This window comes from Oncorhynchus tshawytscha, unplaced genomic scaffold (assembly GCF_018296145.1).
Source record: "Oncorhynchus tshawytscha isolate Ot180627B unplaced genomic scaffold, Otsh_v2.0 Un_scaffold_8679_pilon_pilon, whole genome shotgun sequence".
NCBI classification, from domain to species: Eukaryota; Metazoa; Chordata; class Actinopteri; order Salmoniformes; family Salmonidae; genus Oncorhynchus; species Oncorhynchus tshawytscha.
The window spans coordinates 277,501-294,544 of NW_024609766.1; the positions used below are offsets into that span (position 1 = coordinate 277,501).

Below are 17,044 nucleotides of genomic sequence, written 5' to 3' on the forward strand. Positions count from 1 at the left end.
TGCTGAAACAGGAAAGGGCCTTCCCCAAACTGTTACTACAAAGTTGGAAGCACAGAATTGTCTAGAATGTCACTGTATGCTGTAGTGTTACGATTTCCCTTCACTGGAACTAAGGGGCACGAACCATGAAAAACAGCCCCAGAACATTATTCCTCCTCCACCAAACTTTACAGTTGGCACAATGCATTGGGGCAGGTAGGGTTCTCCTGAAATCCGCCAAACCCAGATTCGTCCATCGCATTGCCAGATGGTGAAGTGTGATTCATCACTCCAGAGAACGAGTTTCCACTGCTCCAGAGTTCACGGGCGGGGGGCTTTACACCACTCCAGCCGGCGCTTGGCATTGCGCATGGTGATCTTAGGCTTGTATGATGCTATCCGGACATGGAAACCCATTTCATGAAGCTCCCGACAGACAGTTCTTGTGCTGACGTTGCTTCTAGAGGCAGTTTGGTAACTCGGTAGTGAGTGTTGCAACCGAGTACCGACTATTTTTACATGCCACGCGCTTTAGCACTCAGCGGTCCCGTTCTGTGAGTTGTGGCCTACCACTTCACAGCTGTTGCTCCTAGACAAATCCACTTCACAATAATAGCACTTACAGTTGACCGGGGCAGCTCTAGCAGGGCAGAAATTTGGTGAACTGACTTGTTGGAAAGGTGGCATCCTATGACAGTGCCATGTTGAAAGTCACTGAGCTCTTCAGTAAGGCCATTCTACTGCCAATGTTTGTCTATGGAGATTGCATGGCGGTGTGCTGGAGTTGATACACCTGTCAGCAACGGGTGTGGCTGAAAAAGCCAAATCCACTAATTTGAATATACTCAAAACTTTAGTGTGGATAGGGTATTTCTCTGGTCTTGAAACACCAGAATGTAGCCTTGGGCACTTCCCATACGTATGCTAATTAAAGCATTTCAGTTTGGTTTAATTTGTCTCCATTGTTCATCTCCTGTGTATTCCTCACCACGAAAGGTTTTGAATTAATATCTTAAATAATTTGATATTTTGTTGTATTTTTCTCAATTAAATATCAGTTCTTGGACCAGACTAATTCAGAGGCCCAGTTAGTTAGTTACTCTGCCAAACACCAGACTAATTCAGAGGCCCAGTTAGTTAGTTCCTCTGCCAATCACCAGACTAATTTAGAGGCCCAGTTAGTTAGTTACTCTGCCAATCACCAGACTAATTCAGAGGCCCAGTTAGTTAGTTCCTCTGGCAATCACCAGACTAATTCAGAGGCCCAGTTAGTTAGTTACTCTGCCAATCACCAGACTAATTCAGAGGCCCAGTTAGTTAGTTACTCTGCCAATCACCAGACTAATTCAGAGGCCCAGTTAGTTAGTTCCTCTGGCAATCACCAGACTAATTCAGAGGCCCAGTTAGTTAGTTACTCTGCCAATCACCAGACTAATTCAGAGGCCCAGTTAGTTAGTTACTCTGCCAATCACCAGACTAATTCAGAGGCCGAGTTAGTTAGTTACTCTGCCAATCACCAGACTAATTCAGAGGCCCAGTTAGTTAGTTACTCTGCCAATCACCAGACTAATGCAGAGGCCCAGTTAGTTAGTTACTCTGCCAATCACCAGACTAATTCAGAGGCCCAGTTAGTTAGTTACTCTGCCAATCACCAGACTAATTCAGAGGCCCAGTTAGTTAGTTCCTCTGCCAATCACCAGACTAATTCAGAGGCCCAGTTAGTTAGTTCCTCTGCCAATCACCAGACTAATTCAGAGGCCCAGTTAGTTAGTTACTCTGCCAATCACCAGACTAATTCAGAGGCCCAGTTAGTTAGTTCCTCTGCCAATCACCAGACTAATGCAGAGGCCCAGTTAGTTAGTTACTCTGCCAATCACCAGACTAATTCAGAGGCCCAGTTAGTAAGTTACTCTGCCAATCACCAGACTAATTCAGAGGCCCAGTTAGTTAGTTACTCTGCCAATCACCAGACTAATTCAGAGGCCCAGTTAGTTAGTTTCTCACCAGAACTAATGCTTGATTCCTTCCTTTCTATTTCCGACTCTCAGATCTCAGGGAGTTAGGGTTGTATCCCAAAGGGCACCCTGTTCCCTAAGTAGTGGACTAGTCCTATATACTGTGCTATCTGAAGAGCAGGGCAGGCTGGGTATTGATCTTAGACACTCTTTGATCTGTCTGCATAAGTACAGTAAATGCGGGTCCCAAATGGCACCCTATTCCCTACATAGTGCACTCCTCAAGGGCTCTTTTCAAAAGCAGTGCACTATGTAGGGAATAGTTTACCATTTGGAACGTAGGCCTATATGAAACTGGTTTGGCTAAGCTCCCTTCCTCTCTAATTGGAATGAATGGAAACATAATTTCCCAGTTTTGAAATATGAGTTTGGAAATGAAAGGCGGGTGCCGTATTATCTTCAGGATGAATTCACCATCTGCGTCTTAGCTGGTTATCTTTCCTTTAAAAGAGTATGTGTCCTCAGGCAGAGGGGGGTTTAGTGCCTCTGCTCTACAGAGGTATGTCATCATACAGGCCCAAATTACAACCTACTCCAGAACTAGTGGACTACTTCTGACCAGAACTTAATGGGCCCTGGTCAACAGTAGGAATAGGGCGTTGGTTTAAAGTAGTGCACTATGTATGGAATAGGGCTCTGGTCTAAAGTAGTGCACTATGTAGGGAATAGGGCTCTGGTCTAAAGTAGTGCACTATGTAGGGAATAGGGCTCTGGTCTAAAGTATTGCACTATGTATGGAATAGGGCTCTGGTCTAAAGTAGTGCACTATGTAGGGAATAGGGCTCTGGTCTAAAGTAGTGCACTATGTAGGGAATAGGGCTCTGGTCTAAAGTATTGCACTATGTAAGGAATAGGGCTCTGGTTTAAAGTAGTGCACTATGTAGGGAATAGGGCTCTGGTCTAAAGTAGTGCACTATGTAGGGATTAGGGCTCTGGTCAACAGTAGTGCACTATGTAGGGAATAGGGCTCTGGTCTAAAGTAGTGCACTATGTATGGAATAGGGCTCTGGTCTAAAGTATTGCACTATGTAAGGAATAGGGCTCTGGTTTAAAGTAGTGCACTATGTAGGGAATAGGGCTCTGGTCTAAAGTAGTGCACTATGTAGGGAATAGGGCTCTGGTCTAAAGTAGTGCACTATGTAGGGAATATAGTCCCATTCGAGTTTATCATCTTGTTTAGACAGCACCACCACTCTATATCAGACAGCACCACCACCACTCTATATCAGACAGCACCACCACTCTACATCAGACAGCACCACCACTCTATATCAGACAGCACCACCACTCTATATCAGACAGCACCACCACTCTATATCAGACAGCACCACCACTCTATATCAGACAGCACCACCACTCTATATCAGACAGCACCACCACTCTATATCAGACAGCACCACCACTCTATATCAGACAGCACCACCACCACTCTATATCAGACAGCACCACCACTCTATATCAGACAGCACCACCACTCTATATCAGACAGCACCACCACTCTATATCAGACAGCACCACCACTCTACATCAGACAGCACCACCACTCTATATCAGACAGCACCACCACTCTATATCAGACACCACCACCACTCTGTATCAGACAGCACCACCACTCTGTATCAGACAGCACCACCACTCTATATCAGACAGCACCACCACTCTATATCAGACAGCACCACCACTCTGTATCAGACAGCACCACCACTCTATATCAGACAGCAGCACTCTATATCAGACAGCAGCACCACTCTATATCAGACAGCAGCACTCTATATCAGACAGCACCACCACTCTATGTCAGACAGCACCACCACCACTCTATATCAGACAGCACCACCACTCTGTATCAGACAGCACCACCACTCTATATCAGACAGCAGCACTCTATATCAGACAGCAGCACCACTCTATATCAGACAGCAGAACTCTATATCAGACAGCACCACCACTCTGTATCAGACAGCACCACCACTCTATATCAGACAGCAGCACTCTATATCAGACAGCAGCACCACTCTATATCAGACAGCAGCACTCTATATCAGACAGCACCACCACTCTATGTCAGACAGCACCACCACTCTGTATCAGACAGCACCACCACTCTGTATCAGACAGCAGCACTCTATATCAGACAGCAGCACTCTATATCAGACAGCACCACCACTCTATATCAGACAGCACCACCACTCTATGTCAGACAGCACCACCACCACTCTATATCAGACAGCACCACCACTCTATGTCAGACAGCACCACCACCACTCTATATCAGACAGCACCACCACTCTATATCAGACAGCAACACCACTCTGTCAGACAGCACCACCACTCTGTCAGACAGCACCACCACTCTATATCAGACAGCACCCCACTCTATATCAGACAGCACCACCACTCTATGTCAGACAGCACCACCACTCTACATCAGACAGCACCACCACTCTATATCAGACAGCACCACCACTCTATATCAGACAGCACCACCACTCTATCAGACAGCACCACAACTATTTATCCCCCCTCCCTCCAGACTCACTCTGTCTGTGTGTTTGTCCCCTCCAGACTCACTCTGTCTGTGTGTGTTTGTCCCCTCCAGACTCACTCTGTCTGTGTGTTTGTCCCCAGACATACAGCACATTAAGCGCAGGGACATCCTCCTGAAGAGGGAGCTGGGAGAGGGGGCGTTCGGGAAGGTCTTCCTGGCTGAGTGCTACAACCTGATCCCCACCAAGGATACCATGCTGGTGGCTGTCAAGGTAAGGAGGGATCCCCCAAACAGACACACTACTGTCTGTGGTAAATGGTTCTCATTAGGATGGATCCCCCAAACAGACACAGTACTGTCTGTGGTAAATGGTTCTCATCAGGAGGGATCCCCCAAACAGACACAGTACTGTCTGTGGTAAATGGTTCTCATCAGGAGGGATCCCCCAAACAGACACAGTACTGTCTGTGGTAAATGGTTCTCATTAGGAGGGATCCCCCAAACAGACACAGTACTGTTACAGCTGTCTGTGGTAAATGGTTCTCATTAGGAGGGATCCCCCAAACAGACACAGTACTGTCTGTGGTAAATGGTTCTCATTAGGAGGGATCCCCCAAACAGACACAGTACTGTTACAGCTGTCTGTGGTAAATGGTGTCTGTTGTGGGGTGGGAAAGGAATGGTGTCTGATGTGGGGTGGGAAAGGAATGGTGTCTGTTGTGGGAAAGGAATGGTGTCTGTTGTGGGGTGGGAAAGGAATGGTGTCTGTTGTGGGAGAGGAATGGTGTCTGTTGTGTGGTGGGAAGGAATGGTGTCTGTTGTGGGAAAGGAGTGGTGTCTGTTGTGGGGTGGGAAAGGAATGGTGTCAGTTGTGTGGTGGAAAAGGAATGGCGTCTGTTGTGGGAAAGGAATGGTGTCTGTTGTGTGGTGGGAAAGGAACGGTGTCTGTTGTGGGAAAGGAATGGTGTCTGGTGTGGGGTGGGAAAGGAATGGTGTCTGTTGTGGGGTGGGAAAGGAATGGTGTCTGTTGTGGGGTGGGAAAGGAACGGTGTCTGTTGTGGGGTGGGAAAGGAATGGTGTCTGTTGTGTGAAAGGAATGGTGTCTGTTGTGGGAAAGGAATGGTGTCTGTTGTGGGAAAGGAATGGTGTCTGTTGTGTGGTGGGAAAGGAACGGTGTCTGTTTTGTGGTGGGAAAGGAACGGTGTCTGTTGTGTGGTGGGAAAGGAACGGTGTCTGTTGTGGGAAAGGAATGGTGTCTGTTGTGGGAAAGGAATGGTGTCTGTTGTGGGGTGGGAAAGGAACGGTGTCTGTTGTGGGGTGGGAAAGGAACGGTGTCTGTCGTGGGGTGGGAAAGGAACGGTGTCTGTCGTGGGGTGGGAAAGGAACGGTGTCTGTTGTGGGGTGGGAAAGGAACGGTGTCTGTCGTGTCTGGGTGGGAAAGGAACGGTGTCTGTTGTGGGAAAGGAATGGTGTCTGTTGTGGGGTGGGAAAGGAACGTGTGTCTGTCTGTTGTGGGAAAGGTGGGGTGGGAAAGGAACGGTGTCTGTTGTGTGGTGGGAAAGGAACGGTGTCTGTTGTGGGAAAGGAATGGTGTCTGGTGTGGGAAAGGAAAGGGGTGGGAAAGGAAAGGTGTCTGTTGTGGGAAAGGAACGGTGTCTGTTGTGGGAAAGGAACGGTGTCTGTTGTGGGGTGGGAAAGGAACGGTGTCTGTTGTGGGGTGGGAAAGGAACGGTGTCTGTTGTGTGGTGGGAAAGGAACGGTGTCTGTTGTGGGAAAGGAATGGTGGTGTCTGGTGTGGGGTGGGAAAGGAAAGGTGTCTGTTGTGTGGTGGGAAAGGAATGGTGTCTGTTGTGTGGTGGGAAAGGAACGGTGTCTGTTGTGTGGTGGGAAAGGAACGGTGTCTGTTGTGTGGTGGGAAAGGAACGGTGTCTGTTGTGTGGTGGGAAAGGAACGGTGTCTGTTGTGGGAAAGGAATGGTGTCTGTTGTGGGAAAGGAACGGTGTCTGTTGTGGGAAAGGAAGGGTGTCTGTGGTGGGAAAGGAACGGTGTCTGTTGTGTGGTGGGAAAGGAACGGTGTCTGTTGTGGGAAAGGAATGGTGTCTGTTGTGTGTTGGGGAAGGAACGGTGTCTGTTGTGGGAAAGGAATGGTGTCTGTTGTGGGAAAGGAACGGTGTCTGTTGTGGGAAAGGAACGGTGTCTGTTGTGGGAAAGGAATGGTGTCTGTTGTGGGAAAGGAACGGTGTCTGTTGTGGGAAACGAACGGTGTCTGTTGTGGGAAAGGAACGGTGTCTGTTGTGTGGTGGGAAAGGAACGGTGTCTGTTGTGGGAAAGGAATGGTGTCTGTTGTGTGGTGGGAAAGGAACGGTGTCTGTTTGCGTTCAAACACTTTTATCTTCTTCCATCTCCGTTGGAATAGAATATAAAACAGAATATCACTTTATGTCAACCAACTGAAACCCTGCAGTTCTCTTCCTGTTATTATCGTGTCTAAGCACTCGTAGTTATTATGTTGGACTGACGCCCAGAGGAGAAACATTTACTGAGAGTGTATCCTCAATGGCATCCTATTCCCTGTGTAGTGCACTTCATTTGCATCCTATTCCCTGTGTAGTGCACTACATTTGCATCCTATTCCCTGTGTAGTGCACTACATTTGCATCCTATTCCTATGTAGTGCACTACATTTGACCAAGGTCCATAGGGGCTCTGGGAAAAAATAGTGCACTATAAAGGGATTAGGATGCCAGTGTGGATGCATTCTCAGTAAATGTTTCTCCTCTGGGTCCAGACAGTTTGTTTAGAGGAGTCACCAGAACACTGTGACCCTGCTGTCTGGTATTACTGGTCCAGACAGTCACCAGAACACTGTGACGTCTGGTATTACTGGTCCAGACAGTTTGTTTAGAGGAGTCACCAGAACACTGTGACCATGCTGTCTGGTAATACTGGTCCAGACAGTCACCAGAACACTGTGACCATGCTGTCTGGTATTACTGGTCCAGACAGTCACCATGCTGTCTGGTATTACTGGTCCAGACAGTCACCAGAACACTGTGACCCTGCTGTCTGGTATTACTGGTCCACACAGTTTGTTTAGAGGAGTCACCAGAACACTGTGACCATGCTGTCTGGTATTACTGGTCCAGACAGTCACCAGAACACTGTGACCGTGCTGTCTGGTATTACTGGTCCAGACAGTCACCAGAAAACTGTGACCCTGCTGTCTGGTATTACTGGTCCAGACAGTCACCAGAACACTGTGACCATGCTGTCTGGTATTACTGGTCCAGACAGTTTGTTTAGAGGAGTCACCAGAACACTGTGACCATGCTGTCTGGTATTACTGGTCCAGACAGTCACCAGAACACTGTGACCATGCTGTCTGGTATTACTGGTCCACACAGTTTGTTTAGAGGAGACACCAGAACACTGTGACCATGCTGTCTGGTATTACTGGTCCAGACAGTCACTAGAACACTGTGACCCTGCTGTCTGGTATTACTGGTCCAGACAGTCACCAGAACACTGTGACCATGCTGTCTGGTATTACTGGTCCAGACAGTTTGTTTAGAGGAGTCACCAGAACACTGTGACCCTGCTGTCTGGTATTACTGGTCCAGACAGTCACCAGAATAGTGTGACCCTGCCATCTGGCTACGTTACTGAGTGATGAGGGGATGCTACTGAGTGATGAGGGATGTTACTGAGTGATGAGGGTATGTTACTGAGTAATGAGGGGATGTTACTGAGTGATGAGGGGATGTTACTGAGTGATGAGGGGATGTTACTGAGTGATGAGGGGATGTTACTGAGTGATGAGGGGATGTTACTGAGTGATGAGGGGATGTTACTGAGTGATGAGGGGATGTGTTGTTTCTGAGTGATGAGGGGATGTGTTGTTTCTGAGTGATGAGGGGATGTGTTGTTACTGAGTGATGAGGGGATGTTACTGAGTGATGAGGGGACGTTACTGAGTGATGAGGGGACGTTACTGAGTGATGAGGGGATGTTACTGAGTGATGAGGGGATGTTACTGAGTGATGAGGGGATGTTTCTGAGTGATGAGGGGATGTGTTGTTTCTGAGTGATGAGGGGATGTGTTGTTTCTGAGTGATGAGGGGATGTGTTGTTTCTGAGTGATGAGGGGATGTGTTGTTTCTGAGTGATGAGGGGATGTGTTGTTACTGAGTGATGAGGGGATGTGTTGTTACTGAGTGATGAGGGGATGTTACTGAGTGATGAGGGGATGTGTTGTTACTGGGTGATGAGGGGATGTGTTTTTTCTGAGTGATGAGGGGATGTGTTGTTACTGAGTGAGGAGGGGATGTTACTGAGTGATGAGGGGATGTTACTGAGTGATGAGGGGATGTGTTGTTTCTGAGTGATGAGGGGATGTGTTGTTTCTGAGTGATGAGGGGATGTGTTGTTACTGAGTGATGAGGGGATGTGTTGTTACTGAGTGATGAGGGGATGTGTTGTTTCTGAGTGATGAGGGGATGTGTTGTTTCTGAGTGATGAGGGGATGTGTTGTTACTGAGTGATGAGGGGATGTGTTGTTACTGAGTGATGAGGGGATGTGTTGTTACTGGGTGATGAGGGGATGTGTTGTTTCTGAGTGATGAGGGGATGTGTTGTTACTGAGTGAGGAGGGGATGTTACTGAGTGATGAGGGGATGTTACTGAGTGATGAGGGGATGTTACTGAGTGATGAGGGGATGTGTTGTTTCTGAGTGATGAGGGGATGTGTTGTTTCTGAGTGATGAGGGGATGTGTTGTTACTGAGTGATGAGGGGATGTGTTGTTACTGGGTGATGAGGGGATGTGTTGTTTCTGAGTGATGAGGGGATGTGTTGTTTCTGAGTGATGAGGGGATGTGTTGTTTCTGAGTGATGAGGGGATGTGTTGTTTCTGAGTGATGAGGGGATGTGTTGTTACTGAGTGATGAGGGGATGTTACTGAGTGATGAGGGGATGTGTTGTTACTGAGTGATGAGGGGATGTGTTGTTACTGGGTGATGAGGGGATGTGTTGTTACTGGGTGATGAGGGGATGTGTTGTTACTGAGTGAGGAGGGGATGTTACTGAGTGATGAGGGGATGTTACTGAGTGATGAGGGGATGTGTTGTTTCTGAGTGATGAGGGGATGTGTTGTTTCTGAGTGATGAGGGATGTGTTGTTACTGAGTGATGAGGGGATGTGTTGTTACTGGGTGATGAGGGGATGTGTTGTTTCTGAGTGATGAGGGGATGTGTTGTTTCTGAGTGATGAGGGGATGTGTTGTTACTGAGTGATGAGGGGATGTTACTGAGTGATGAGGGGATGTGTTGTTACTGAGTGATGAGGGGATGTGTTGTTACTGGGTGATGAGGGGATGTGTTGTTTCTGAGTGATGAGGGGATGTGAGGTTACTGAGTGAGGAGGGGATGTTACTGAGTGGTGAGGGGATATGATGTTACTGTGTGATGAGGGGATATGATGTTACTGTGTGATGAGGGGATGTGTTGTTTCTGAGTGATGAGGGGATGTGTTGTTTCTGAGTGATGAGGGGATGTTACTGAGTGATTAGGGGATGTTACTGAGTGATTAGGGGATGTGATGTTACTGAGTGATTAGGGGATGTTACTGATTGATTAGGGGATGTGATGTTACTGAGTGATGAGGGGATGTTACTGAGTAATGAGGGGATGTTACTGAGTGATGAGAGGATGGGATGTTACTGTGTGATTAGGGGGTGTTTCTGAGTGATGAGGGATGTTACTGAGTGATGAGGGGATGTTACTGAGTGATGAGGGGATGTGTTGTTGATTCACTGTTGTGGTCATCCTGTCTGGGTTGGCGCCCCCCCCTTGGGTTGTGCCGTGGCGGAGATCTTTGTGGGCTATACTCAGCCTTGTCTCAGGATGGTAAGTTGGTGGTTGAAGATATCCCTCTAGTGGTGTGGGGGCTGTGCTTTGGCAAAGTGGGTGGGGTTATATCCTTCCTGTTTGGCCCTGTCCGGGGGTGGCCTCGGATGGGGCCACAGTGTCTCCTGACCCCTCCTGTCTCAGCCTCCAGTATTTATGCTGCAGTAGTTTATGTGTCGGGGGGCTGGGGTCAGTTTGTTATATCTGGAGAACTTCTCCTGTCCTATTCGGTGTCCTGTGTGAATCTAAGTGTGTGTTCTCTAATTCTCTCCTTCTCTCTTTCTTTCTCTCTCTCGGAGGACCTGAGCCCTAGGACCTGAGCTCCAGGACTACCTGACATGATGACTCCTTGCTGTCCCCAGTCCACCTGGCCATGCTGCTGTTCCAGTTTCAACTGACCTGAGCCCTAGGACCATGCCCCAAGACTACCTGACATGATGACTCCTTGCTGTCCCCAGTGCACCTGGCCATGCTGCTGCTCCAGTTTCAACTTCCACCTGACTGTGCTGCTGCTCCAGTTTCAACTGTTCTGCCTTATTATTATTCGACCATGCTGGTCATTTATGAACATCTTGGCCATGTTCTGTTATAATCTCCACCTGGCACAGCCAGAAGAGGACTGGCCACCCCACATAGCCTGGTTCCTCTCTAGGTTTCTTCCTAGGTTTTGGCCTTTCTAGGGAGTTTTTCCTAGCCACCGTGCTTCTACACCTGCATTGCTTGCTGTTTGGGGTTTTAGGCTGGGTTTCTGTACAGCACTTTGAGATATCAGCTGATGTACGAAGGGCTATATAAATAAATTTGATTTGATTTGTTACTGAGTGATGCAGGGATGTTACTGAGTGATGAGGGGATGTTACTGAGTGATTAGGGAATGTTACTGAGTGATGAGGGGATGTGGTGTTACTGAGTGATGAGAGGATGGGATGTTACTGTGTGATGAGGGGATGTTCCTGAGTGATGAGGGGTTGTTACTGAGTGATGAGGGGATGTGTTGTTACTGAGTGATGAGGGGATGTTACTGAGTGATGAGGGGATGTTACTGAGTGATGAGGGGATGTTACTGAGTGATGAGGGGATGTGTTGTTACTGAGTGATGAGGGGATGTTACTGAGTGATGAGGGATGTTACTGAGTGATGAGGGGATGTGATGTTACTGAGTGATGAGGGGATGTTACTGAGTGATGAGGTGTTTTTTAGGTTTGTATAACTGAAGACCTACTGGTAATTTACAGACATCATCCAGCAGAATACGAACAGTACATCTCTCTTCTTCCCAGACCCTGAAGGACCTCAACCTGTCTGTTGTCTATAAGATGTCTGATATCAATGTGTTTACTACTACAGTAGTACCAGCAGTAAAACAACAGTACTTCTCTATCATCCACAGACCCTGAAACCATCAGTGTGTCCCTTTGGTTCCCAGAGCCTGAAGGACCCCAACCTGTCTGTTGTCTATATGCTGTAGTTCCGTCTGTAAACCAACAGTACTTCTCCATCTCATCCACAGACCCTGAAACCAACAGCGTATCCCTTTGGTTCCCAGAGCCTGAAGGACCCCAACCTGTCAGCCAGAAAAGACTTCCAGAGAGAAGCTGAGCTGCTCACCAACCTCCAGCACGACCACATTGTTAAGTTCTATGGGGTCTGTGTGGATGGAGATCCCCTCATCATGGTGTTTGAGTACATGAAGCATGGGGACCTCAACAAGTTCCTCAGGTAGTGGTATAGGAACAATGCTGGTACACAGGGGCGCCTCTTTGGTTTTAGAAGTGGGGGGGACATAACCTGACGGGAGGTCTGGAATATTTGGGGGGAATCTAAAGCTAATTTCCTGCATTTTTACACAATCCAACATGCCGTCTCTATTTAGAACAAAGAGAAAGCAAAAATGTCCACAGTTATCAAGCTAATGTAAGAGATCAAACTCCTCTTTCTCTACTCCTCCTCTGTCTCTACTACTCCTCTGTTCTGTTTCGTATCTCTCTCTCCAGAGTCCACATGGTCCAGACGGCCATCCTCTACATACTGTATAGATGGAGGTTTATGTTTTTCTCTCTTCAGAGTCCATGGTCCAGATGGCCAGCCTCTACAGACTGTATAGATGAAGGTTTATGTTTCTCTCTCTCCAGAGTCCATGGTCCAGATGGCCAGCCTCTACATACTGTATAGATGAAGGTTTATGTTTCTCTCTCTTCAGAGTCCAAGCTCCAGATGGCCAGCCTCTACAGACTGTATAGATGAAGGTTTATGTTTCTCTCTCTCCAGAGTCCATGGTCCAGATGGCCAGCCTCTACATACTGTATAGATGAAGGTTTATGTTTCTCTCTCTTCAGAGTCCAAGCTCCAGATGGCCAGCCTCTACAGACTGTATAGATGAAGGTTTATGTTTCTCTCTCTTCAGAGTCCAAGCTCCAGATGGCCAGCCTCTACATACTGTATAGATGAAGGTTTATGTTTCTCTCTCTTCAGAGTCCAAGCTCCAGATGGCCAGCCTCTACAGACTGTATAGATGAAGGTTTATGTTTCTCTCTCTCCAGAGTCCATGGTCCAGATGGCCAGCCTCTACATACTGTATAGATGAAGGTTTATGTTTCTCTCTCTTCAGAGTCCAAGCTCCAGATGGCCAGCCTCTACAGACTGTATAGATGAAGGTTTATGTTTCTCTCTCTCCAGAGTCCATGGTCCAGATGCTATGATCCTTGTGGATGGCCATCCCATTCAAACTGACGGAGAGCTGGGTCTGTCCCAGATGTTACACATCGCTACCCAGATCTCAGCCGGCATTGTGTACCTGGCCTCCCAGCACTTTGTCCACAGAGACCTGGCCACCAGGAACTGTCTAGTGGGCAACGGGCTGTTGGTGAAGATAGGAGACTTCGGGATGTCCAGAGACATCTACAGCACAGACTACTACAGGGTAAGGACTCATGTATGGATGGACAATAGCATTTGGACTGAGAGATTTGATAATTTATGAACACCTGTGCCATGTCCTTTAACTTCTTAGTGATCCATTCCCGCTCGAATCCTGGTAACGGGATTGATTTGACAACATCCAGTGAAATTGCAGCGCACCAAATTCAAAAACAGAAATATTCATAATAAGAATTCATTAATCATACACGTGTTATGCATCAAAATACAGCTAAACTTGTTGTTAATCCAGCCACAGTGTCAGATTTCAAAAAGGCTTCACGGCGAAAGCAGACCGTGCGTTTATCTGAGGACAGCACCCAGCATACAAACACATGAAAATCATATTTCAACCAGCCAGGCACGACACAAAAGTCAGAAATAACGAAAACAAAGTGAAGCGCGTTCCAGGTCGCTCGCACCAAAAGATTTGGGTCCACCTGACACATGGAAGAGCAGGGCTACTTCTTCATTTCTCAAAGGAAAAACATCAACCAATTTCTAAAGACTGTTGACATCTAGTGGAAGCCATAGGAACTACAAGCCGATTCCTATTAAAAAGGGCTTACCATAGAAATCTAATGCAAAACAGCTTGACCCCCCAAAAAAATCCCAGGTTGGATTGTGCTCGGGGTTCCGCCTGTCAAATCAGTTCTGTTATACTCACAGACATTATTCAAACAGTTTTAGAAACTTCAGAATGTTTTCTATCCAAATCTAATAATGATATGCATATCTTAGCTTCTGGGCCTGAGTAGCAAGCAGTAGCAAGCAGTTTCTTGGGCACGCTTTTCATCCGGACGTAAAATACTGCCCCCTATCCCTAAGACGTTTTTAATCTAGAGCAAAAAAATGTCCTTATATGATAAGAAGTAAACACAGTGGGGCAGTCCACAAGGGGGCGTAGTGCTCCCCTTGAAGTAAACACAGTGGGGCAGTCCACGAGGGGGCGTAGTGCCCCCCTTGAAGTAAACACAGTGGGGCAGTCCACGAGGGGGTGTAGTGCCCCTCTTGAAGTAAACACAGTGGGGCAGTCCACAAGGGGGCGTAGTGCCCCCCTTGAAGTAAACACAGTGGGGTAGTCCACGAGGGGGTGTAGTGTCTTTCACACCCAACCCCAAGGTGATAGTGTCTGTGTCCTTCACATCCAACCCCAAGGTTATAGTGTATTTCACACCCAACCCCAAGGTGATAGTGTATTTCACACCCAACCCCAAGGCGATAGTGTATTTCACACCCAACCCCAAGGCGATAGTGCCTGTGTCTTTCACACCCAACCCCATGGTGATAGTGTCTTTCACACCCAACCCCAAGGTGATGGTGTCCTTCACACCCAACCCCAACGTGGGATAGTGTCTTTCACACCCAACCCCAAGGTGATAGTGTCCTTCACACCCAACCCCAAGGTGATAGTGTCTTTCACACCCAACCCCAAGGTGATAGTGTCCTTCACACCCAACCCCAAGGTGATAGTGTCTTTCACGCCCAACCCCAAGGTGATAGTGTCTGTGTCCTTCACACCCAACCCCAAGGTGATAGTGTTCTTCACACCCAACCCCAAGGTTATAGTGTCTGTGACCTTCACACCCAACCCCAAGGTGATGGTGTCTGTGTTCTTCACTCCCAACCGCAAGGTTATAGTGTCTGTGACCTTCACACCCAACCCCAAGGCGATAGTGTCTGTGTCCTTCACACCCAACCCCAAGGTGATAGTGTCCTTCACACCCAACCCCAAGGTGATAGTGTATCTGTCCTTCACACCCAACCCCAAGGTGATAGTGTCTGTGTCCTTCATACCCAACCCCAAGGTGATAGTGTCTGTGTTCTTCACACCCAACCCCAAGGTGATAGTGTCTGTGTTCTTCACTCCCAACCGCAAGGTTATAGTGTCTGTGACCTTCACATCCAACCCCAAGGTGATAGTGTCTGTGTCCTTCACACCCAACCCCAAGGTGATAGTGTCCTTCACACCCAACCCCAAGGTGATAGTGTCCTTCACACCCAACCCCAAGGTGATAGTGTCCTTCACACCCAACCCCAAGGTGATAGTGTCCTTCACACCCAACCCCAAGGTGATAGTGTCTGTGTTCTTCACACCCCAACCCCAAGGTGATAGTGTCCTTTCACACCCAACCCCAAGGTGATAGTGTCTGTGTTCTTCACACCCAACCCCAAGGTGATAGTGTCCTTCACACCCAACCCCAAGGTGATAGTGTCCTTCACACCCAACCCCAAGGTGATAGTGTCCTTCACACCCAACCCCAAGGTGATAGTGTCCTTCACACCCAACCCCATGGTGATAGTGTCTGTGTCCTTCACACCCAACCCCAATGTGACAGTGTCTCTGTCCTTCACACCCAACCCCAAGGTGATAGTGTCCTTCACACCCAACCCCAATGTGATAGTGTCTCTGTCCTTCACACCCAACCCCAAGGTGATAGTGTTCTTCACACCCAACCCCAAGGTGATAGTGTCCTTCACACCCAACCCCAAGGTGATAGTGTCCTTCACACCCAACCCCAAGGTGATAGTGTCTGTGTTCTTCACACCCAACCCCAAGGTGATAGTGTCCTTCACACCCAACCCCAAGGTGATAGTGTCCTTCACACCCAACCCCAAGGTGATAGTGTACTTCACACCCAACCCCAAGGTCATAGTGTCTGTGTTTTTCACACCCAACCCCAAGGTGATAGTGTCTGTGTCCTTCACTCCCAACCGCAAGGTTATAGTGTCTGTGTCTTTCATACCCAACCCCAAGGTGATAGTGTCTGTGTTCTTCACACCCAACCCCAAGGTGATAGTGTCTGTGTTCTTCACTCCCAACCGCAAGGTTATAGTGTCTGTGACCTTCACATCCAACCCCAAGGTGATAGTGTCTGTGTCCTTCACACCCAACCCCAAGGTGATAGTGTCCTTCACACCCAACCCCAAGGTGATAGTGTCCTTCACACCCAACCCCAAGGTGATAGTGTCCTTCACACCCAACCCCAAGGTGATAGTGTCCTTCACACCCAACCCCAAGGTGATAGTGTCTGTGTCCTTCACACCCAACCCCAAGGTGATAGTGTCCTTCACACCCAACCCCAAGGTGTGTGTCCTTCACACCCAACCCCAAGGTGATAGTGTCCTTCACACCCAACCCCAAGGTGATAGTGTCCTTCACACCCAACCCCAAGGTGATAGTGTCCTTCACACCCAACCCCAAGGTGATAGTGTCTGTGTTCTTCCTTCACACCCAACCCCAAGGTGATAGTGTCCTTCACACCCAACCCCAAGGTGATAGTGTCCTTCACACCCAACCCCAAGGTGATAGTGTCCTTCACACCCAACCCCAAGGTGATAGTGTCCTTCACACCCAACCCCAAGGTGATAGTGTCCTTCACACCCAACCCCAAGGTGATAGTGTCCTTCACACCCAACCCCAAGGTGATAGTGTCTGTGTTCTTCACACCCAACCCCAAGGTGATAGTGTCCTTCACACCCAACCCCAAGGTGATAGTGTCTGTGTTCTTCACACCCAACCCCAAGGTGATAGTGTCCTTCACACCCAACCCCAAGGTGATAGTGTCCTTCACACCCAACCCCAAGGTGATAGTGTCCTTCACACCCAACCCCAAGGTGATAGTGTCTGTGTCCTTCACACCCAACCCCAATGTGATAGTGTCCTTCACACCCAACCCCAAGGTGATGTCCTTCACACCCAACCCCAAGGTGATAGTGTCCTTCACACCCAACCCCAATGTG

General features: G+C 48.2%; 1 pseudogene; it reads left to right on the forward strand.

The window, feature by feature from the left end:
- LOC121845793 overlaps positions 1–17,044 on the forward strand; it is a 169,329-nt pseudogene that overhangs the window by 131,553 nt on the left and 20,732 nt on the right.